The sequence below is a fragment of the Mytilus galloprovincialis genome, chromosome 2 (genome assembly GCF_965363235.1).
Source record: "Mytilus galloprovincialis chromosome 2, xbMytGall1.hap1.1, whole genome shotgun sequence".
NCBI classification, from domain to species: Eukaryota; Metazoa; Mollusca; class Bivalvia; order Mytilida; family Mytilidae; genus Mytilus; species Mytilus galloprovincialis.
Genome location: NC_134839.1, coordinates 70,107,549 through 70,131,187, shown reverse-complemented (window position 1 = coordinate 70,131,187; position 23,639 = coordinate 70,107,549). Strand labels below are relative to the sequence as shown.

Here is a 23,639-nt window from a genome sequence, read left to right as displayed (position 1 = left end):
ATTAATTAACTACCTGCATGTACCTGGCAGATAATGACGTAATTACTTCAGTCAAATCAAAGACTATCATGTACTTCTGTTATGTTCTCAAGCTATCTTGTTAGTTATTGTCAATTAGATCACGGTAAATTAATTACATGTTTCTCTTAGGTTAATAGAAAATACCTATAGAAGATTCCAAAGGGGGAAAGATAACTTGAATATAAAACATAAAATATTTGATGCATGGATGCAAGTTTAAAATTATGTGAGCGAACTTAAAATCATATTCACCTCAATAACGTGGTTACTTCTATGTCATTTGTTCTCTGGTGGAGAGTTGTCTAATTGGCAATCATACCACATCTACTTATCATTATGGTGATATGAATATGAAACAAGGTTTGTACTTAAATGACATAGTGAAACAAATCTTTAACATGTTAGCTCACAAAATCACATGCCGCAGGAAGACATGTCACTCCAAACCAAAGGGGAGTTTGGTTTGACCTGGTCTTACCTAACACCCCATCTAAATAACTGAAGGCACAAGCACAAGACTTTAAAATGAGTAAACGGAGTAAGGGCTAGTAGCCATTTCACAAGGAAAGAATGAATCATGCATCATTTGCATATTTACACAACTTCTTTTTTGGAAGGTGGTCAAGTCTATGTGTCGACTTTATCGTGATCGTTGATTCCTGACTTGTAACATGATTAAGATAATACATGTACATGCTCTGAATCATTCACAATATATGAGAATGGGCTAATCTAATTCTATTCTGGGCAAACATTCTTACATTTACTTAATAGTATATTAACGTTGAAAACCCAAACTATTGAAATTTGGTAAAAGTCTGTATGTATTCAATATTGATATCTTTAGTACAATCTGTAGTTTATACTTCTTTAAAAATATGTTGTATAAACAAGGTATTGTTTAAAATTGGAATACTTTCAATTAGGGGATTGTTTTTACCAAAATAAATGCTTGTGGTGCACAATAATTTAAATAAGCTTTGTTGTGAAGTGCACAAGATCATTTAAACTTCTGTACACTAATTAAGCTCAGATTTGTAGCGAATGTTTTATTACATTGAATATTTTTTAATTTCTTTTAAAGGTACAAAGTATCTACATTTAAAAAAAAAAAAGAAACCGAAAGCTGTAAATAAGGCTTGCAAAATATGTACTGTAAACAAAATTTTGATATGAGCTTGTATCTCTCAGAAATCAGTTGTTATGAGACGTCTACAATGTTTATTTGTATCATAATCTCTTATAAGGACTTTTATTCTAGATTATTTCTTTCCTTTTTTGGAGATTTCATATAGCATTTAAACTTCTGTTTTGTCTAGTCTTTTTTTTTTAAAGGTTCTTTTTAATATGTGTTCTTATCATTGACAGTGCAAGTCTTTCAAAGCTAAAAACTAATATTCTAATTTAAATACCTCTTCAGTAATTCTTCTTTAAATCCGAAATATCTGAAAATATCACAATATGTTAAGATTAAACTACATAAGTCATCCAAAAAAAGCTGTGAAAAACATAAAAATCCACAAAAAACTACATTTTAAATTCTACACACTTCCACAAAACTGTAGAAAACAAGTTGTCATGTTTATTTCACTTCCTCCTAATGACACAAGAAATGTACAATTCTAAATGTTAATTTCTTAAGGCAGTCTTTTTAAAAGTTACATTTTCTCTTTGTAGTTTTTGCACAGGTAATAATTCAGGTATATATATAATGTTTAAACATGCCATAGGTGTCAAGGTGTACGTAAGGCTACAAGAAAATATTTGTTTAAAAACATTGATTAAGATCTTTACAATTAGAAAGTAAATGTTTAAAATCAACTTTATAAAATAAAATGATAAAAACATGGAGTTAATAGACCAACTATGGTTCCTTAATATGCTCGATACAGTTGGTATGTCAATATGTATGACAAATCCTCCCAAGTTCATAAACTGCTATATTGCAGAAAAAAAACAGAATGATCTTATTATGGTAATAGAAGTATTCTGGAGGAATAAAGTTTATATTATAGGTTACATAATGTTTTCTGATGTAATCCATGTACAATGTTTTTTCAGCACCTGCAGATATTTGATATTGCTCAAACAGCTAAATAAATGTCTTTTCAGGCCATATCTATATACTGGACCAATAAACTCTTCTTTTCTGATATTTTTCAATAAATGTGACAATTTTTATTTATATATGATAATGAGGAATACAAAATTTAGTCAAATGAATGGAGAATGTGTCCATGCGACATAGATGATGCCCCTTCTTGCATATAACAATATAAAGGGGCATAACTCTAGAACAGTATAAATGATGCCTCTCAAATTCGATCTGTGTTTTGTGGTAATAGTCATTGTGTATAAGTTTCATAACATGTGGTTGAAACAAACTAAAGTTAGAGAACATAAACTAATATTGGGACACTTATGGTCATACAATCTTACGACAGACAAGGGTAATATTTCTATTCAATGGATTCAATAATTATGGATTTAAGTATAGAAAACAGATATTTAAAAAAAAGGTCTCAGGACCATTGAACTTCATTGCAATTGCTCAAATGGAACAAAACTTACATTTTAGCTGTAACATCTTATGATATGACAATACAAAATATGTCTTATCACCTGATCTATACATAACAGATAAAAGGAGGACTCACCAATGTTGTTATAATTTGTGTCAAATCATGTTTGCTAATTTTTTAAATAAACGTAAATTTATACTACAGATTTCTATAGCCACTAAGGTCAAAACTTCTAAAAAAAATTGTTGTAATGGTACAAAATTTACAGAATACATACTGCATGGTAAAACAACAATTATTAATTCAGACATTACAGAAAAAGTGTGGAAACAGATACTTTGGTACAATCTCCTATGTTCAAGGTCCACAATTTCCCCAAATAATTAGATGCTAATCAACTGATTGCAAAATGATGTGCCCCCTCGACAGGTACTTTAGATCACTTATGACTTAAAAACTTCAAATATGAAAATATATAACTATCTTATAATCAAAAGAATACAGAGGTGTATTTCAGAGAAAATTATGCACTTTTTATGTTAATTTAAATTTTTACAGAATTTTTGTCTTACTCAGCTTATAACTAACTTGTGTCTACTTAATCATAAGATGTTACAGCTAAAATTTGGAAGTTATTGAGGAGTGGTAAACACTCTGTGGTATTTCATTACTATACCTATCTAACATATACATGGATTAATTATCAGATTATTCAGAAGAAACAAAGCCAAGCTGACACATTGCTGGCACATGTATATAGGGATGTTCTTACCTGCTAGTTCTAGCTTGGCAAATTTTCTATCAATCCAAATAAAAATCTTAATCTTTATACTGACATTTTGAACTTTCTTGGTTTTGTTACACTTTAAAAAGAAATATCCATGCCAAGTCTACTGATAGTACACAATACATTTTGATAACACTACCCACAGTGCAAGGTTTCCCAAAACGCACCTGTGTTGAAGTAGGATTTACTGAGCAGAAGCTGTTATGATTTGCACATATGTTCCATTTCTGCACTACCTTTTTAATATTACAGATAGGGCAATAAAGTAATCTAATTTTTATCAGATAAATTCAAAGTGTAAATATTTCAACTTAACATTTTTTCACTTCGACAGAAGTCAGATAAAATCAGGTTAGATAATTGATATTTCAAGGTTGCAGCAAAGTAAGGATATATATACAGGGCATAGCACTGATAGAAACAGCGTCTTTTCAATGAATTTTTGTTCCAGGTCGCTAAAACACATCAATTCTCCTATGTATCTGCCCCTTTTAGACAAAACTCTGAAAGAAAGACTTAAAAGGACCGTGTTTTCACTGAAATCATATGTGCAGTTTTAAATTAAGCCATCTAAAACTATCTCAGGAAATTATTAGTCAGTTTGACTTTTGGTGGCTCCACAGTAGAATATACCTAGCTAGGTCATGAAATCACTTAAAAAATCCTCAGGACACCGGATTGCATTTTTGAATTCATTAATTGAATAAAGCTGTGAAAAAATCAGGGCAAATTTCTATAAATGGTAAAAATGAAAATTTCTCCAACTCTGCACAAAAAAAACAAGTGAAACTGCGAGCTACTGCTCACTGATGATACCCCCGCCGCAAGTGGATAATATTAATAGTGTAAAAATATGCAAGTGTTCGGTAAACAGGAAGTTGTCAAGTGATGAATCTGAAAACGCATCACACGGTATAGCTGACTTATATAAATCCTGAAACCAAATTTCAGAAATCCTTGTATTGTAGTTCCTGAGAAAAATGTGACGAAAATTTTCAACTTGGCTATCATGTGTAAAATCATACAAGTGTTCGGTAAACAGGAAGTTGTCGAGTGATGAATCTGAAAACGCATCACACGGTATAGCTGACTTATATAAATCCTGAAACCAAATTTCAGAAATCCTTGTATTGTAGTTGCTGAGAAAAATGTGACGAAAATTTTCAACTTGGCTATCATGTGTAAAATCATACAAGTGTTCGGTAAACAGGAAGTTGTCAAGTGATGAATCTGAAAACGCATCACACGGTATGGCTAACATATATAAATGTTGATACCAAATTACAGAAAGGGTGGATGTGTAGTTCCTGAGAAAAATGTGACGAAAGTTTCATGGGACGGACTGACTGACGGACAGACTGACGGACGGACTGACGGACTGACGGACGGACTGACGGACAGACAGAGGTAAAACAGTATACCCCCCCCTTTTTTAAAGCGGGGGTATAAAAAACTATACTCTTTTAATCCAATTTATTTCTAATCACAATTCATGAATTGAAAACACTTACTGAAGTGCACCATTTTTTAAGACCAGATGAAAATGGGGGTTCTAAAAAATTATGAATCAGATAATAACAGCAATATTCATAATAATTACAAACTGAAAATCAGATCAGTGTGGCCTTTGAAAGTTAAACAATATCTATTGACCCATTTTTCTATAAGTTTTTAATTACACTTATGTCAACAAGATTATTAAATACCACAAGCTATCAAAAGAAAATGAGATCTTAATATCTATTATACATTGAAATTTTATGCTAATTCATGCAATGTTCATTACAAAATGAAAAATAATACCCTTTTTTATTTGTGTTGCTGGGTTTGATGTTCCCCACATTCCTTTCATTCATATGGATAATCTTAGTAATTTTCTTTCCATCAACAATTTAAAAAACAAAAATCATAAATATCACAAAATATTTGTTTATGAAAGTGATTCCCCTTTGATTCCAGAATATGCTAAGGCACTGACCTTAATAACCATCATCAGGACACAATCTCCACTTAAATTTTTTCTCTCTTTTAAATAAAACATAATTCATTCCAATTCTTTCAGGTCATTTCTTTAAGCAAACATGCTATGATTGATAAGTAAACAGTATTACATGCCAAACATGATGTACTTACAACAAATTAATGGATTTCCAAATGATGCTTTCTCTTAACCACTGAAACTTTTAGACCTTTATTTACAGATAACTTAACACAATATAAAGACAAATATCTGAGATGGAAAAGTTTATTTCCTTTCGCCCATTTTAAACAAACCCTCTATTGATGTGAACGGACATGATTTCAGTTTCCTGTCCGTCAGATAAGTGGTAGCGGACCATTTATGGGAGAATTAAAATCCATTAAGTGGTAAAACATGACATTTTATTGTTAAGTCATTTAATTTATTAAACATGACATGATTACCTTTCCCGATGTTTTACTTTTGACTATGTTTTGGATATTTTGTTTTTATACAAATATCATGTCCACCTGATTGTTATAAATTTCTTAAAAATACAATAAACTAAAAAAAATATGGAAAAAGTGATATGATGTCTCAAATCATGATACAAAATCCATACATGCAGCAAAGAAAACCAAGAGAAAAGGAACAGATTTTTTATCCTAAAGTCACAGTAAGGCATTAAACATAAGAGTGAAAGCTCACACCTTACTGCATGCATAAGACAGTCACTAGCACAGGTTTGAGAGTAATTCTCTCTAGGTGTCTGCAATGCATTGCAGACTGACACAAATATAAGCTAATTTCAACAAAGTATAGACTTTCAAAATAAGTAATTGTGCTTAACATGCTTAAAGCCTTTGTAATATCAAGTTGTACTGCTTTGTTTATGTCTTTACCTCTGTATAACATTTAGGAGAGGATGTTTATGGCTTTACTTCTGTATAACATTAAGGAGAGGATGTTTCTGTCTTTACCTCTGTATAACATTAAGGAGAGGATGTTTATGTCTTTACCTCTGTATAACATTAAGGAGAGGATGTTTCTGTCTTTACCTCTGTATAACATTAAGGAGAGGATGTTTATGTCTTTACCTCTGTATAACATTAAGGAGAGGATGTTTCTGTCTTTACCTCTGTATAACATTAAGGAGAGGATGTTTATTTTACCTCTGTATAACATTAAGGAGAGGATGTTTATGTCTTTACCTCTGTATAACACTAAGGAGATGATGTTTATGTCTTTATCTCTGTATAACATTAAGGAGAGGATGTTTATGTCTTTACCTCTGTATAACATTAAGGAGAGGATGTTTATGTCTTTACCTCTGTATAACATTAAGGAGAGGATGTTTATGTCTTTACCTCTGTATAACATTAAGGAGAGGATGTTTATGTCTTTACCTCTGTATAACACTAAGGAGATGATGTTTATGTCTTTACCTCTGTATAACATTAAGGAGAGGATGTTTATGTCTTTACCTCTGTATAACATGAAGGAGAGGATGCTTATGTCTTTACCTCTGTATAACATGAAGGAGAGGATGTTTATGTCTTTACCTCTGTATAACATGAAGGAGAGGATGTTTATGTCTTTACCTCTGTATAACATGAAGGAGAAGATGTTTATGTCTTTACCTCTGTATAACATTAAGGAGAGGATGTTTATGTCTTTACCTCTGAATAACATTAAGGAGAGGATGTTTATGTCTTTACCTCTATATAACATTAAGGAGAGGATGTTTATGTCTTTACCTCTGTATAACATTAAGGAGATAATGTTTAATGTCTTTATCTCTGTATAACATTAAGGAGAGGATGTTTATGTCTTTACCTCTATATAACATTAAGGAGAGGATGTTTATGTCTTTACCTCTGTATAACATTAAGGAGATAATGTTTAATGTCTTTACCTCTATATAACATTAAGGAGAGGATGTTTATGTCTTTACCTCTATATAACATTAAGGAGAGGATGTTTATGTCTTTACCTCTGTATAACATTAAGGAGAGGATGTTTAATGTCTTTATCTCTGTATAACATTAAGGAGAGGATGTTTATGTCTTTACCTCAAATATAAGCTAATTTCAACAAAGTATAGACTTTCAAAATAAGTAATTGTGCTTAACATGCTTAAAGCCTTTGTAATATCAAGTTGTACTGCTTTGTTTATGTCTTTACCTCTGTATAACATTTAGGAGAGGATGTTTATGGCTTTACTTCTGTATAACATTAAGGAGAGGATGTTTCTGTCTTTACCTCTGTATAACATTAAGGAGAGGATGGTTATGTCTTTACCTCTGTATAACATTAAGGAGAGGATGTTTATGTCTTTACCTCTGTATAACATTAAGGAGAGGATGTTTAATGTCTTTATCTCTGTATAACATTAAGGAGAGGATGTTTATGTCTTTATCTCTGTATAACATTAAGGAGAGGATCAGAGATGCAACTAATCGTCGGACCCGTCGGACCTAAGGGGCAGAATTTATGCAGGTCCGGCAAAACTCGTAGCTGTGCAGGACCTGATGGCCGGCAATATTTAAGTCCGCTTGGGTCCGCCAAAACTGAAATCCCCGTCGGCCCCGGCAGAGTATTTTCTTTATAAAATTGCGATCATCTTTAATAAAAGTAAATGTCCTGTTCCCCCGCATTTTCTAACTCCGGGAACCAGTATTTCCGCCCAGTAATAGTCTTTCGTACCTTATCCATCTCGCCCCGAACAATTCTCCGTATTTCCGTCATGTTTTTTGTTTTAGAAATTCGCTCTCTAGGAAGGAGGTCTATTAAGCATAGTTGATAAGTTCAGGAAATATGTCATGGCCGATAAAATTTGTAAGTGGGTCGAAACCCGGTAAAAGACCAAACCAGTCACCTATTCAAGTTGATAAAGCTGTAAAGCGGTCTTTGTACGACTATGAGTCAGATTTTGAATTTGAACAGAATGAAACTACCAATGACTATCTTGTTTCCAAGTACTCTTGTGAAGAATAACTTTTAATCAGATCAATATTATGTAATGTATTATTCAATAAACTACAATTGTTATGAATCACAGGTTATTTTAAAATAATAATAATATCAACAAAATCAAAATTAACGTTTGTTCAATAGCATAATTTCATTTGATTTTTGAGTGAAAATATGGGTCTGGCAGAAATTTGATGGGTCTGGCAAAACTTGGTACCCTGTAGGCCCCATTGTCTGACAGGAAAAAAAAACTGTTTGCATCTCTGGAGGATGTTTATGTCTACCTCTGTATAACATTAAGGAGAGGATGTTTATGTCTATCTCTGTATAACATTAAGGAGAGGATGTATATGTCTTTACCTCTGTATAACAGTAAGGAGAGGATGTTTATGTCTTTACCTCTGTATAACATTAAGAAGAGGATGTTTATGTCTTTACCTCTGTATAACATTAAGGAGAGGATTTTTTATGTCTTTACCTCTGTATAACATTAAGAAGAGGATGTTTATGTCTTTACCTCTGTATAACATTAAGGAGAGGATGTTTACCTCTGTATAACATTAAGGAGAGGATGTTTATGTCTTTATCTCTGTATAACATTAAGGAGAGGATGTTTATGCCTTTACCTCTGTATAACATTAAGAAGAGGATGTTTATGTCTTTACCTCTGTATAACATTAAGGAGAGGATGTTTACCTCTGTATAACATTAAGGAGAGGATGTTTATGTCTTTATCTCTGTATAACATTAAGGAGAGGATCTTTATGCCTTTACCTCTGTATAACATTAAGAAGAGGATGTTTATGTCTTTACCTCTGTATAACATTAAGGAGAGGATGTTTATGTCTTTACCTCTGTATAACATTAAGGAGAGGATGTTTATGTCTTTACCTCTGTATAACATGAAGGAGAGGATGTTTATGTCTTTACCTCTGTATAACATGAAGGAGAAGATGTTTATGTCTTTACCTCTGTATAACATTAAGGAGAGGATGTTTATGTCTTTACCTCTATATAACATTAAGGAGAGGATGTTTATTCTTTACCTCTGAATAACATTAAGGAGAGGATGTTTATGTCTTTACCTCTATATAACATTAAGGAGAGGATGTTTATGTCTTTACCTCTGTATAACATTAAGGAGAGGATGTTTAATGTCTTTATCTCTGTATAACATTAAGAAGAGGATGTTTATGTCTTTATCTCTGTATAACATTAAGGAGAGGATGTTTATGTCTTTATATCTGTATAACATTAAGGAGAGGATGTTTATGTCTACCTCTGTATAACATTAAGGAGAGGATGTTTATGGCTATCTCTGTATAACATTAAGGAGAGGATGTATATGTCTTTACCTCTGTATAACATTAAGGAGAGGATGTTTATGTCTTTACCTCTGTATAACAGTAAGGAGAGGATGTTTATGTCTTTACCTCTGTATAACATTAAGGAGAGGATGTTTATGTCTTTACCTCTGTATAACATTAAGGAGAGGATGTTTATGTCTTTACCTCTGTATAACATTAAGGAGAGGATGTTTATGTCTTTACCTCTGTATAACATTAAGGAGAGGATGTTTATGTCTTTACCTCTGTATAACATTAAGAAGAGGATGTTTATGTCTTTACCTCTGTATAACATTAAGGAGAGGATGTTTATGTCTTTACCTCTGTATAACATTAAGGAGAGGATGTATATGTCTTTACCTCTGTATAACATTAAGGAGAGGATGTTTATGTCTTTACCTCTATATAACATTAAGGAGAGGATGTTTATGTCTTTATCTCTGTATAACATTAAGGAGAGGATGTTTACCTCTGTATAACATGAAGAAGAGGATGTATATGTCTTTACCTCTGTATAACATTAAGGAGAGGATGTTTACCTCTGTATAACATTAAGGAGAGGATGTTTATGTCTTTATCTCTGTATAACATTAAGGAGAGGATGTTTATGCCTTTACCTCTGTATAACATTAAGAAGAGGATGTTTATGTCTTTACCTCTGTATAACATTAAGGAGAGGATGTTTACCTCTGTATAACATTAAGGAGAGGATGTTTATGTCTTTATCTCTGTATAACATTAAGGAGAGGATCTTTATGCCTTTACCTCTGTATAACATTAAGAAGAGGATGTTTATGTCTTTACCTCTGTATAACATTAAGGAGAGGATGTTTATGTCTTTACCTCTGTATAACATTAAGGAGAGGATGTTTATGTCTTTACCTCTGTATAACATGAAGGAGAGGATGTTTATGTCTTTACCTCTGTATAACATGAAGGAGAAGATGTTTATGTCTTTACCTCTGTATAACATTAAGGAGAGGATGTTTATGTCTTTACCTCTATATAACATTAAGGAGAGGATGTTTATTCTTTACCTCTGAATAACATTAAGGAGAGGATGTTTATGTCTTTACCTCTATATAACATTAAGGAGAGGATGTTTATGTCTTTACCTCTGTATAACATTAAGGAGAGGATGTTTAATGTCTTTATCTCTGTATAACATTAAGAAGAGGATGTTTATGTCTTTATCTCTGTATAACATTAAGGAGAGGATGTTTATGTCTTTATATCTGTATAACATTAAGGAGAGGATGTTTATGTCTACCTCTGTATAACATTAAGGAGAGGATGTTTATGGCTATCTCTGTATAACATTAAGGAGAGGATGTATATGTCTTTACCTCTGTATAACATTAAGGAGAGGATGTTTATGTCTTTACCTCTGTATAACAGTAAGGAGAGGATGTTTATGTCTTTACCTCTGTATAACATTAAGGAGAGGATGTTTATGTCTTTACCTCTGTATAACATTAAGGAGAGGATGTTTATGTCTTTACCTCTGTATAACATTAAGGAGAGGATGTTTATGTCTTTACCTCTGTATAACATTAAGGAGAGGATGTTTATGTCTTTACCTCTGTATAACATTAAGAAGAGGATGTTTATGTCTTTACCTCTGTATAACATTAAGGAGAGGATGTTTATGTCTTTACCTCTGTATAACATTAAGGAGAGGATGTATATGTCTTTACCTCTGTATAACATTAAGGAGAGGATGTTTATGTCTTTACCTCTATATAACATTAAGGAGAGGATGTTTATGTCTTTATCTCTGTATAACATTAAGGAGAGGATGTTTACCTCTGTATAACATGAAGAAGAGGATGTATATGTCTTTACCTCTGTATAACATTAAGGAGAGGATGTATAATTGGAAATGAGATCAACTGTCCACAAAAAAAAACCCAAAGGACATGGATGTAAGCAACTATCATATTGTCAATGACTGGTCGTCAATAATGAGTAAAACTAATACCTTAAAAGGGCCTGGCATTAGAGAATTTAAACAGGTAAACCCACAGTTTGTAGTTTGAAAGGTTCCAATTTGGTAAAAAAATAATGTTCTATGAACTGGTGAAAACCTACGAGAACATTCTTGTAAGTAGCAACAGTTACTGCAAGATCCTATATTTTTCTCTACAATAACTTGGAAGAAAATGGATGATGATCTATATTCAATGCAGTAGTAATTACATTAACATTAAAAGAACAAAAATGTAGCTTAACTTGAGTACCACTAACATATGTTTTATTATGTGTATCCTGTTTCACAGACCTGTATTTTTTCTAAATCCTCTTTTGATTTCTGCTTACAAATAATCATGTGTGATCAAGGATATCATGTGCAATAAAATGCAATTTTCCGCCATAAAATAATTTCTCAATTATTGTTTTATATTTGTAAAACATAATCTATTTTAGTACATTCAATGTTTCCGTATTTGTGTAATGTGATTTCACATTTACATAATTTCCTCTAATGGCTAGCCACACAATTAAGTGCTTCTAAAATCAATGACAAACTATCAATGGATAATTTACAAGTGGGTAATCATGAAAGTATATCATACATTTACACTAAACATGAAATAGTCTAAAATTAGAAAGAGCATGACTGAGAAAATAATAGCTAAAATAATTCAAATATTTCCGTATTCATCACTGCAGATATCAAAATAGCTAAAAAGTCCAAAATAAATGTAGTCATACACTCAGATTCAGTCCTTTTAAAGAAGTTGAAGTATAATACCTGTAACCTGTTTGGATATTCAGTGAAAGCAGAGATCAACATGAAACTAGAGGCTTTAAAGAGCCTGTGTCGCTCACCTTGGTCTATGTGAATATTAAACAAAGGAAGCAGACGGATTCATGACAAAATTGTGTTTTGGTGATGGTGATGTGTTTGTACGTCTTACTTTACTGAACATTCTTGCTGCTTACAGTTATCTCTATCTATAATGAACTTGGCCCAGTAGTTTCAGTGGAAAATGTTAGTAAAAATTTACAAATTTTATAAAAATTGTTAAAAATTGACTATAAAGGACAATAACTCCTTAGGGGGTCAATTGACCATTTCAGTCATGTTGACTTATTTGTAAATCTTACTTTGCTGTACATTATTGCTGTTTAAAGTTTATCTTATCTATAATAATATTCAAGATAATAACCAAAAACAGTAAAATTTCCTTAAAATTACCATTTTAGGGGCAGCAACCCAACAATGGGTTGTCCTATTCATCTGAAAATTTCAGGGCAGATAGATCTTGACCTGATAAACAATTTTATCCCATGTCAGATTTGCTCTAAATGCTTTGGTTTTTGAGTTATAAGCCAAAAACTGCATTTTACCCCTATGTTCTATTTTTGCCATGGCGGCCATCTTGGTTGGATGGCCGGGTCACTGGACACATTACCCAAAGATGATTGTGGCCAAGTTTGGATTAATTTGGCCCAGTAGTTTCAGAGGAGAAGATTTTTGTAAAAGATTACTAAGATTTACGAAAAATGGTTAAAAATTGACTATAAAGGGCAATAACTCCTAAAGGGGTCAACTGACCATTTCGGTCATGTTGACTTATTTGTAGATCTAACTTTGCTGAACATTTTTGCTGTTAACAGTTTATCTATAATTATATTCAAGATAATAACCAAAAACAGCAAAATTTCCTTAAAATTACCAATTCAGGGGCAGCAACCCAACAACCAGTAGTCTGATTCATCTGAAAATTTCAGGGCAGATACATCTTGACCTGATAAACACTTTTACTCCATGTCAGATTTGCTCTAAATGCTTTGGTTTTAGGATTATAAGCCAAAATCTACATTTTACCTAAATGTTCTATTTATAGCCATGGCGGCCATCTTGGTTGGTTGGCAGAGTCACGCCACACATTTTTTAAAGTAGATACCCCAATGATGATTGTAGCCAAGTTTGGATTAATTTGGCCCAGAAGTTTCAGAGGAGAAGATTTTTGTAAAAGATTACTAAGATTTACGAAAAATGCTTAAAAATTGACTATAAAGGACAATAACTCCTATAGGGGTCAATTGACCATTTCGGTCATGTTGACTTATTTGTAAATCTTACTTTGCTGAACATTATTGCTGTTTACAGTTTATCTTATCTATAATAATATTCAAGATAATAACCAAAAACAGTAAAATTTCCTTAAAATTACCATTTTAGGGGCAGCAACCCAACAATGGGTTGTCCTATTCATCTGAAAATTTCAGGGCAGATAGATCTTGACCTGATAAACAATTTTATCCCATGTCAAATTTGCTCTAAATGCTTTGGTTTTTGAGTTTTTGAGTTTGAGCCAAAAACTGCATTTTACCCCTATGTTCTATTTTTAGCCATGGCGGCCATGTTTTTTGATGAAATGGGAATTAAAACACAAACTTTATTCTAGATACCCTAGGAATCAATCAGATGAAGTTTGGTTTGAATTGGTTCAGTAGTTTCAGAGGAGGAGATCTTTGAAATAGTTTACGACGACGACAACGACGGACAATGACGGATGCCAAGTGATGGCAAAAGGTAAGCTAAAAATGCTCAAGTGCTGCACTTATATTCTGGATATCTTGGTAATGTATTGTTGGGCTTCAGAGGAAGGTAAAATAAGGAACTGGTACACTTATATAATCCTTCAGACAAAGGCAAAGTGCTGTAAAGGTACACTGGTTTCATCCTTCAAAGTAATGTAAAGATGTCTAATAGACAAAGGAATATAGTGATAGACAGGTTTAGACCATCAGAGAAAGACAAAGAACTGTACTTTATCTTATAAGGGAATATGAGAATAACCAAAGGGAGTTAATAGTATTTTCGTTTTACAAAGTTCAAGGTGTCTTTTGTTATCTTATGGTTGCTGTCTCTGTCCTCTGTCCTTGATTTCTGTATCCTCTCCAGTGGCGGAACCAGAACTTTTCCTAAAGGGGGGGGCCTACTTCAGTCATGCATCAGTGATTCCCTATATAATCAACCAAATTTTTCCCATGAAAGGGGGGGCCTGCCCCCCCCCCCCTAGATCCGCCCATGCTCTCTACACAGATGATGCAGAAGTAACTACATGTACTGGTATATAGCTGTTCTAGAAAATTATACCATAATAGGCCATAAGATACTAGTAAAGTAAAGTATTATGGAACATTATGATGGCCTGGCATAAATTCCTAAAAAGATTAGATTTTAAAAAGATTCAAACATAATTCTTCAACTTAGTATAAGGTGATTTATGATATCCTACCTTTTATCTAACTTGTCTTCAAATAATGAGAAGAGGAATTAAGGCAATCCTCAAATTTAACAGTACATTCAACCACATTTAAGCAAATGTAAATAAACTTACATAATTTTAATACAAATGTAATATGTTTACCTTTTTAATGATGACAATAAACAACAGCTTGAAATAAGGCAACCAAACCCACTTAGTCATGCTGTATGTGAATTAGATTGCAAGTGCAACTCAGTGCATGTAGTAATACAGAGGCTCCCATGAGCCTCATTATGAGATAACCATCATGCTAAAGCACTCAAGAAGATATACTGCTGACACAGAAATATGTGTCGCCTCTGTATTTAATTTTGATGATTGAATAGAAATGTTGAATACTTTTAACCCTTTTCCTATGTAAACCATTTAAAGTCATAGATAAACTCTGTGGAAATGAGATATGTAAATACTAATACCTTAGACCAATACAACATTGACTTTTCATTATTCAAGACGTAAATCACAAACTTTAATATGTAATAAACAATCCAAAAGTTTCAAAGTTAATAGACCCTAAATAGACCATGACTGAGGGGATGGGACCCAGTGGCGGATCCAGAAATCTTCTTAAGGGGGCCCAATGACTGCCTAAGAAGGAACCCATTCCAGTCATGCTTCAGTGATTCCCTATTTAATCAACAAATTTTTCCCACAAAAGACAGGCCTGGGCTCCCTAAAAAAAACCCTCTAAATCCCCCTCTGAAACCAGATGATCTCTATGGGTCATCTCATTCTCCTCTAGGCTTGTCAATAAAATTAACAGTTGATACATAAAGACAGCTTGAATTGGGAGCAGTTTCTTGTCATGAGCAACAATTGTTCAAATTTCTTTAAAAAAAAATATAAACTACTGAAACAACTCTCAATTTCTCTTCCCTCAATTCATTCTAAGTGTAAGTTACAAAATTATCAATAAGTGTGACAGTGCTTTCATCAAATAGAGGAAAACACAGAAGCCATATTTTTATTACCCTGTTTACGAAATGACAATATCAAACAATTTCTTCATTGGAAAGCACTTTTTTTGTGAAGAAAAAGCAAAATTATACCCATCGTCATTGAATACACATTTGACAAATATCTCCTGGGAAGGTAATTTTATATTTAAATAATTCTTACCTTCACATCAGTCCTGAAACCTATTCTGACAAGATAATATCTATACACACACAAAGTCTCACAAAAATCAATTTCCTATAACCATATAATCAAATTCAGTACATCAAACAAAACAAGGAGAAATTATACACAAACTGGAAACAAACATCTATTTCATACATATATTTTAGCTTTTGACAATCATAAATGAGTTTCTGACACTGGATGACTTAACGATAATTTTTCATTTTTCATTGTGTTGATCACACCTTTGTGTCATCATTACCTGTTACAATTCAGACTTCCATTTGTACAGGTGATCAAATTGTTTATTCCATCGAATTATCATTAATTAACTATTAAAGGATGGAGCAACCACTGTGAGTCATAACTCATAAAAGGAATTATTAAAATTCACTTTTGTAACATATTTAAGAGAAATGCAGCTGCCAGGCATAAATTTAATTCTTTATAGATCAAGGTATTGCAAAATATTCATAATCTAATAAATATTGATTTCAGTTTAAATTTATGAAGAATTTGTCCATGGGACACAGATGCCCCTGCTTGTAAATATATGTCAAATGCTTCAATTTCTGCAAAATTTACAAAGGGACATAACTCAAGAATGGTGAAAATGACATTACCTCAATTTGAACTTAATCAGTGTTTGGTGGTAATACACATTGTGTTTAAGTCCCATAACAACTAGAGTCAGAGTGTGGAAATGGCAAATTTAGCAATTTTTTCATTTATAAAGGGACAAAAAGTGAAAAACAGCAAAAGTGACGACACCAAAATTCAACCTATAGATCTGTGCTAAATAGTAATGAAGCATTGTGTTTCATAATATTTGGTTGAGGCAAACTAAAGTAGGGGAACGAAACTTATTTATATGCCTCAATATTATTGTAGGCTGGCAGAAAAATAAAGTATCAAAGATAAACCAATCCAAAATCTACCACTGAACCAAATTTTAAAATATAACATATTAACAAGTGACATCTTAAATTACTGTAAAACAAATTACATTTCTCAGTAGCAGGCTTCCACCAATACACTATAACAATCCATCAATGTAACTGGTTACTCTTAATGGCTGTTTAAATGCATGTTTTAATGAACCAAACATAATGGATGATATTGATTACATGTTACAAAAATTAAAGCGTTCTATCAGAAAATACATTTTCAAATGTAAAATGTAAAACTTTTATAATGGTTTCTGTGTGAAGATAGATTTTGAAATGCAACTAGCAGTGGTTAAGGGAACAAAAACATGTCTCTCCTTCGAGTTTAATTTTAAGTAGACATGACTGTATTAAGACAGTACGAATACTTATCAGTTGTAATAAAACCTGGTCATATGTCAGTATCCAATAGGAAAAGTCTATGTCAAAAGAAAGAAAAAAACTCTGGACCAGACAAGGTTACTTGTAAAAACAACCTTGAGGCCTTAGCAGTCTGGGAATTCATGGCAAGCCATAACTCTACAATGTTATGGTAACCCATAACCTTTCAATGTTTTGAGATACCAATACCTAATCCTCTTTCATTTTATTACGGTGACGTCTTCATTGTCGCTTTCGATATATTCCGGATCTCAAACCGTTACCTCACCAAAGTCGGTATTTTGTTTACATTGACATCCGGGTCACTGTGTAAAAATGGACGAACAACAACCTTCGACATCGCATTCAAGGGGTACGTAAATACGCCGACTGCGGCAATATTATATGTTACACATGAATGAACTTGCATGTAGTGTTATACAAATGATTAATTTACATTTTGCAATACTCAAATACGCAATTACGCTTTTATTTAAAGAAATTACGCTTTTCCAAACTCGTTCAAAAAACAAAATATATACGAAAGTTATGGTTAACCCTAACTTTTTTCACCTGAATGGTTACGGTTTACCAAAACAAAAGAAAGGTTACGGATATCCGTAACTTTAATAGGGAGCAGTTGTTTATTTCATTGAACAAGCTGAACGAATAATTGACAAAATGATTGATACCAATAACAGATAAAGGCAGTTCTTGCAATGAAAAAAAGGGGGGTTGCCAACATGTAAATAAAAATGAAATACAGCTCATATTATATATCCATGGTATCTTGAAGAAGAGTAAAATTTCAAAGATATACTGGAGAACAGAAAAAGTTCAGACTAATAGTATTTTATTAGTTTTTAATTTTATTACTGTTAATTTTAGAATAAAATAGCCCTAGATAGACATCTTCATATATATAGCCTGGCATATTGCTCTCTTAACACGGTCAGCCATTTATCGTCCCCTTCTGACAGACTATCATCGTTATAATTTGTTTCAAAACTTTAAAGAGGAGGGGATGTACATGCTTTAGGCAACGTGAATTGTTCTCTATTAAAGGAATGTGCAAGAAGTTTATATATGAATATAAGATTATTTTTCTTTCTTTCAGAAGCATGGCACAGCAAGAAAAAGATATAAAGACACTACAAGACATTCCAAGTGATTTTGAATAAGACAATTGATTGACTTTTTCAATGTATTCTTAAATAAATCAAATAATTGATGTAAAATGGTGTTTTGTTCTCATTTAAGCCAATTATCAATGATTATTGACTTAAAATTTACCCCTTTTAGAAGTGTAACGTTTTAGTTTAGAAAGAGAAGTTGTATTGAAAAATCTGAATTTGGGACACAAGTTTTAGTCAATGTAATTTCAACTTATAATGTGTATAATGTTTGCATAATGTCCAATGGCAAATATGGCATGCATGTTCAGGTTGACATATGCATGTGTATAAGATAGGTTTCGACAATACATGTCTCTTCAGTGATGCTCGTAGCCAAAATATTTGAAATCCAAAGCTTATATAAAAGATGAAGAGCTATAATCAAAAAGGTCCAAAAAGTATAGCCAAATCCGTGAAAGGAACCAGAGCTTTGCATGAGGGAGATACATTCCTTAATTTATAATAATTTCTATCATTTTGTAACAGTAAATTTTAATAACACAAAAAATCCGTATATTCATGCCAGTACCGAAGTACTGGCTACTGGGGTGGTGATACCCTCAGGGACTAATAGTCCACCAGCAGAGGCATCGACCCATTTTTGCATTCTTTGCATCGGAACCATAACATATATGAGAAGAACATAACTCGTGTCATGCCAACAACTGTTTTTAGAATAAATGTGTTTAGTTCCGATGCAAAGACCTTATCAGTGACTCAATATTAACGCCAAAATATGCAATCTTTAATGACTTGACAACAGTATCGTAATTATATCCCTTCTTAATAAGTCTATTCAAAGGTTTTGTAAGTTTCTGAGGTGAATACTGACACCTTTGTGCTTTATAAAGAATATTTCCATAAAAAATTGGATGTGAAATACCTGAACGTATTAGAAGTCTGCATGTTGAGCTATATTTACGAATGATGCGCATAGGCGGATCCAGGGGGGGGGGCCTGGGGGGCCCGGCCCCCCCCCCTTCGTGGGAAAAATTTGGTTGATTATATAGGGAATCATTGAAGCATGACTGGAGCGGGCCCCCTCTTAGGTCAGTCAGCGGCCCCCCCCCCTTTAGGAAAAGTTCTGGATCCGCCACTGTCTGATGTCTTTATACCGAGGATAAAATTCTAACATTTATATTTTCTCTAATAATTGTATTGTATTCTGATATGGATGACATGATCAGCATGGATCAGGAAAACACGAAATACAGCCTTTTGTTTATGGTATGGACTACCAAAACCTTTTTATGACCGAAGGTTATGGTAAACCCTAACTAGAAAGGTAATGGATGCCCATAACCTTATCAAGATAAATGAAAAATAATTTCTCCCACCCTCAAAATGCACAGTTATGGATATCCATAACTATGAAGGTTATGGGTTACCATAACATTGTAGAGTTATGGCTTGCCATGAATTCCCAGACTGCTTAGTACAAGATCATTGTGATATGTAACAAACCCACATGTAAAATATCACACTTCTTCATCAAAAAGATAAAGTTTTGGACTGGACAGGCTTTTCCATCAGCAATATTTCAACCTTGAATTCAAAGTTCAAGGTTAATTAAATTACATCTTCAAGATCATTTCAACACATTCTAAGGGGCGTAACTTCTTAAATGAAAATAGTGTTCAGCACTGATTTTTTAGGAAGTTCAAAAAATTGCTGATATAAAGGTTTGACATAAATTTCACCATGAGTTGGAAAATTGTGTGTATTATAGAGCGCTTATAAGACTGGGCAGGTCTCCATACAGTGTTGCATGGGGGCTAAAAATAACATTCATTCAAATGGGAAATCTCACTACAAACATGTGTATATCAAATCAACAAAGAAATGTACACTCCCCAAGAAGGAGCCAACATGACATGAATTTCAAAGAAAGGAAAATTAAATCAAATTATGAAGAAAACAATTTATAAAATACAAGTTTCAAAGTATGTAAAGGCCATATCTCAATGTTGACTAAGGCCATATCTCAATGTTGACTAAGTTTCTTGTGGAGAATTGCCTCACTGGCAAGCATACTACATTTAAATTGCTTTTTGAGGGTTTTTTCTCATTGTTGGAATCTGAATCAGAATATTAAGCATAGGTACAGTGATGCAACTACAGTTAATAATAAAAAAAAAGGTGTTTCTTATGCAAAATTGTTTACTAAAATGTTTTCTGTATAAAATATAAAGTAAATATACATGTACTCACATAAATGGAAAAATTAAACTCTCTTCAAATCCTAGTAAACAGGTGAAAATGTACTCACAGCTACTCCTGAAAATTTAGATCAATTGAATACAAACGAAAATACAGACAAAGCTTTTCACCTGAACAATACACAAATTTTACTTGTGGTGTCAGAAGTTGTCTCCCCTTAACTATCCTTTATCAAAATATTAACAGTTATGGCATTAAATTTTCACCACAAAGGATCAATGAAAACATGATTTTATAATGTAACAGATCTTCAACAAAAATATATCAAATGTTTCTTTTCAGAATTAAAGCAAATGAAGTCGAGTGTATGGTTTCACATAATGTTTTACAATACCTCCAGGGTAAAACTGAAAACTTTGTGTTTAACTTTCAAACACAAATCAAATACAATGTTTTAGAAAACTACAGACACATGTTATAAGTTATATTTATTTGGGTTATGTAAATGATAAGATTAACTGATGGTAGACAATCATCTTGTTTATATTTAATCAACTAAAAATATTATCAAATAGATCTTTAATCTAAAACTAAATAACTGATGACTGAAGTTATGAAATAGCTGAGATCAGTTTGTTCCCTTGTTTTATTGTTGTTTACCCATTTACGTCTTGCATTTCTTTGCTCGATATGACTGTTATTAAGATTTTGATTTTTCCAATAAGGTTTCAAGTACGGTCGGAATGTTCCAACTGGAATACAATTATTTAAAGTATTTGACGCCATATCAAAAAATGTTTAAAAGGCCAAATAAATTATGAAGTTGAAGAGCATTGTGGACCAAAAATTCCATTTTTAATACTATTTCAATGTCAAGTGAAAGTGAAAGTTTGTAATACATAATTCAAAGTTGTATAAAAAACTACACCAAGACAAAGTATTAAGCTGTTTCACTAACAAAATGTCTACTTATTGTTGCTTTAAACAGTACCAGTATGAATAATGTGCAATTACGATCTATGGGATAGAAAAATTTTAAAAAATCTGAATTCTATCCTTTAGAGGTTTACTTTTACAAATTGGATGGAGAGTTGTCTCATTTGCACTCATACCACATCTTTTTATATCTACTTTTTCATAAAAGCAGTTCTTAATTAAATTTAAAAAAAAATATTACAGATTTTATGACTTTATTCACATAGTAAAACACTTTTATAGATCTTATAACTGCTGATTTCACTAGAGATAAGATTGCTGCATCAATGTCTAAGCCTTGCAACTATCCATGCAGGTTCGACAAACACTTTTTTCATAAATCAAAACTATGTTTTGGACCTGATAGCCATTCTTAATAAGTTATTAGTACAAGAACTTTAACATTTCTCTCATTCTCGACTCTATTCTTTTTAACTAGGTTGTAGCCATGATAAGCTGAAGTTGCTAAATGGCAACAGTTGAAGAGGTGACAAGCTGAAATGCCAACAGGTTGTGTTGGATGTGAAAACATAGATACCAATCAAAAGCACGTAGCATTTTTTCTCTTCAGAATAATCATGCATTTATTTTTTTAATCAGTTCTCAAAGAATCCAAGGTCATATGTTTCTGCTTAATTTTTCCAGCAAATTTACATGACTTTTTTTACCCAAACTGAAGAAGTCGTCTTTCTTATATATCTTAAATTGTTTCACATACTGCAACTTCCTCATCTTTCACCTAACTTGATCTAAATTTATTTTCAGGTTAAATCTCATCTTCAATATGACCCCTTTGATAATAATATGTCATGAATGCATTTCAAAATGATACAATCAAATTCTTTTCAATAGTCAATTTAACTTTTTTTAACAAAAAAATTGTATGCACTCTTTTTTAAAAGCTTGTAGTATCATGATAGCCATCAGGAATACATTCATCAAAGTAATATATTCTATCCGGAATCAGAAAGCCCCTACTATACTAAAGCCACCTGTTATTTTTATATGATTCATACATTTTATGCAATTAAAGCTAGTGCAATATATATTTCTATTAAATTCTTTTTCAAATTTAATTTTAAAAGGATTACGTTTTACCTATATTCAAGGTCAATCAAGGATGTTCATTGCCAAACACAATATATAAGGTATTTGTTATACCAAGTTGCATTTGGACCAATCAATTTCTTGGGAATACCAATTTTCCCCTCTAGATTATTCTTATATCTGCTTATGTAATAAAAATATACAAAGAATAAAAGTATATAAAGAATTTGTCTGAAGACACAAACGACCCTTCTCAAGCTTTAAAATTTGAAAGCGAAAAAAGGGTGGCATAACTCTAGAACAGTAAATGTCTTTCAACCCAAAGCCCTCTGTCTGCATGTTTCTGCTCGTAACATTTTGTATGAGTGTAGAATTTAAAATATTTGCAAGTTTACAAGTTATAAAGGGGAAGGGGAAATGACTCCCTGCCAAAATTCCAAGCCTGACTTTAGGTTCTTGACATTATGTATGAGTTTCATAAATTTTGGATGAGAAAAACTAAAGTAGAGTGTTGAAGCAACAAATTTACAATTTTCCTGGTTTATATAAAAGGGCAAAACTCTAGAACTGTAAGTGATTCACTGCCCAAATTCAAACCATTTTACTTTCCCCTATTCTTTTATTTTTTTTCGATTGTAGTATCAATGACCATTCTGGTTGATCTATTAGAAAGTAAGGAAGAAATGTGAACTTATAAAAATTATGACCTACACTCTTGTCTGAGAAATCTAAAATTATATCATAACAGTTAGTTCATTATTGGAAATAGTACACAAACAGTAAGATATAAAACTAGATGCATGATTTATTAATGTTTTATTTCATTCACTTAACACTGTAGATTACATCACTATAATGCTAGTCAATGTCATCTACTTTATATCTTCTGTACCATCAGAAACCATTCTATGCAAAAATGATTTAGCCTTTTAAGGATTACATGTATTGTGGAAGAACAC

The 23,639-nt window shown here is 32.3% G+C and overlaps 1 protein-coding gene and 1 long non-coding RNA gene across 5 annotated transcripts in view; one reads left to right on the top strand and one right to left on the bottom strand.

The window, feature by feature from the left end:
* LOC143064266 (uncharacterized) overlaps window positions 1-20,775 on the bottom strand; it is a 51,585-nt gene extending 30,810 nt beyond the window's left edge. The window contains exons 1-2 of one of the 4 annotated variants that reach the window (XM_076236986.1): window positions 20,710-20,775; window positions 1,434-1,466 (exon numbers count right to left, since the gene is read on the bottom strand). The gene's annotated coding sequence lies outside the window, so the exon portion shown is untranslated. Of the gene's footprint in view, window positions 1-1,433; window positions 1,467-3,315; window positions 3,425-16,013; window positions 16,030-20,709 lie in introns of those variants that run through there. The other 3 variants (XM_076236988.1, XM_076236987.1, XM_076236989.1) reach the window with 3 other exon arrangements.
* LOC143064268 (uncharacterized) lies at window positions 17,598-18,561 on the top strand. Its single transcript, XR_012975210.1, has 2 exons — window positions 17,598-17,696; window positions 18,441-18,561. It is a non-coding gene; the product is annotated as an uncharacterized LOC143064268 (long non-coding RNA).
* Window positions 20,776-23,639: the final 2,864 nt, after the last annotated feature.